Source organism: Cynara cardunculus, assembly GCF_001531365.2.
Source record: "Cynara cardunculus var. scolymus isolate 2C chromosome LG 1, CcrdV1, whole genome shotgun sequence".
NCBI lineage: Eukaryota > Viridiplantae > Streptophyta > Magnoliopsida > Asterales > Asteraceae > Cynara > Cynara cardunculus.
The window spans coordinates 30,292,921-30,294,924 of NC_037528.1; positions in this window are offsets into that span (position 1 = coordinate 30,292,921).

Genomic DNA, 2,004 nt, shown 5'->3' on the forward strand with positions numbered 1-2,004 from the left:
CCTATCGTGAAGGTTCATTGGAATTCCAAGAATGGACCGGAGTACACGTGGGAAAGGGAAGACTTCATGAAGAACAAGTATCCCCACCTTTTCTCAAGCCAACCATGAATTGAAGCGCAGACGATTAAATTTCGGGACGAAATTTTTCTGGGTTGGGGTGGTTGTAACAACTCTGCACTTTTGGATTTCTAGGTTAGAACCTTATTACGAGATCTTTATTTGAAAGCTAAGTCTTTTAGGATTAGCCTAATCCAGAATAGGATCCTGAAGTAGTCGTTTAAAAGACCAGATGATGGAACAACCAGAGGTTCTGGTCTGTGCTAACACAGAGGCTCTGGTGACAGTTACAGAGGCTCTGGTGTCTCTTCATAGATACTCGTGTCTCTTCACAGAGGCTCTGGCGTCTCTTCACAGAAGGCTCTGGCGTCTCTTCACAGAGGCTCTGGCGTCTCTTCACAGATGCTCGTGTCTCTTCACAGAGGCTCTGGTCCTTCTTACAGAGGCGTTGGTCGCCCATACCTGATCGATTCAACATCATTTTCAGGAGTCCAATCCTTGGCCCCTATAGCCTAATAAAACATTTTAAGAACATCATTAGCATTAATTTAATGCTAACAGATCGTCCTATTTACCTTCTAAAGATTAGTTATAGATCTTATTTCGACGGGTAGTTGACCAAGTTGGTTCATGCAAATGCCAATYAAACTCGAAACGTTTCACATAAAATAAAGTTGATATTTTAGTCTCGTTCCTTTAAAATTTTAAAGATTTCCCAAAGGWCTCAATTCSCTTTTTGTTTAGTTGCCGACTATTTTAAAAGAATGACGATTCAAAAGTCCTGGTAAAACCATTTTTGCTATTTTAGATTTTTAGGACTTAGTTTAGAGAAGTAAAAGCCTCTTGGGCTTGGGCCTTTAGAGGCCAGCCCACTACTTCTCTAAAAGCCCCAAATAAATACCCCTTCTCTTTTGAAAACTCTTCATTCTTCAAAAGTTCCAACTTTTTTTTTCGTTCTCCCTCTCTAAATCTCATCACCTTCTAGCCGAACTCTTCCCCCTGCAAGTCTAGAAATTCCGCCGCATTTAGGTCGTCCGTATCTCCCTCGTCTACAAAAAGGTATGTTCTAAAAACTATTTATTCCTCTTCTGGTGCTCAAATTCCTATTTTCTCTTCCTGCTCAACTCGAGTTTCGGGACTTAAAGATGGTGAGATTATCCATCGAAGACTTACATGTGTCTTYATCGGATGATAATCTGTGACCCAAGGATCTCTTAGTCCCAAAAAGAAGAAGAGAGTTCTTGCATATAAGAACCGATTGCACATTCGGGTGATTTGGGTCTTGCATGCATCTCTAAATCAATTCTCTCATCTTGTAGCTTACTGGAACCAAAATCCTCATTGTTTTATTTTCTTTTCTGAAATTTACCTAAGAAATGAGGACTTTGGTGTTAAAAGTCTCGATTCTTGAAAATATTGAGTTCAAAATCCATTCTTGGGCATGTAACCGGTTTTGGGGAGGCGTGTGACTCAAGGCTGTAAATCATTCTTGGGATGGGTGTTAAAATCCACTCAAAATCTCTTGATTCCAATGATTGGCGGCTGCCATCATTTGTCTTGGAATGACATTTAATGATACCAATAATTAGATTTTTGGGAGGTTTCTCTTTAGCCAAATAGTTGAAATATCGACTATATTTATGAAAATATTTGGCGATATTGCATTGAAAACAGCTTTACCCAACCTAAGTCATGGAAATTTAGAAGTTCATATTAGTACTGGTTGCTCTGTCAGGAAGTCCGAGCAAGCGATAGCAGGCCCTCTTAAGGAAACATTTGATATTCGCCAAACTTGTGAGTACTTACGGCCCCACTTTTACTGCTTTTGTTATTTTAAGGGGAAAAACATGAGATGAGCAAACTTTGCATGTTTATGTTTTATGATACTTGTGAATAAAGAACTGCTCAATCAATTTTTACTTGGAACCTCTTGGGCTAAGGAACTGC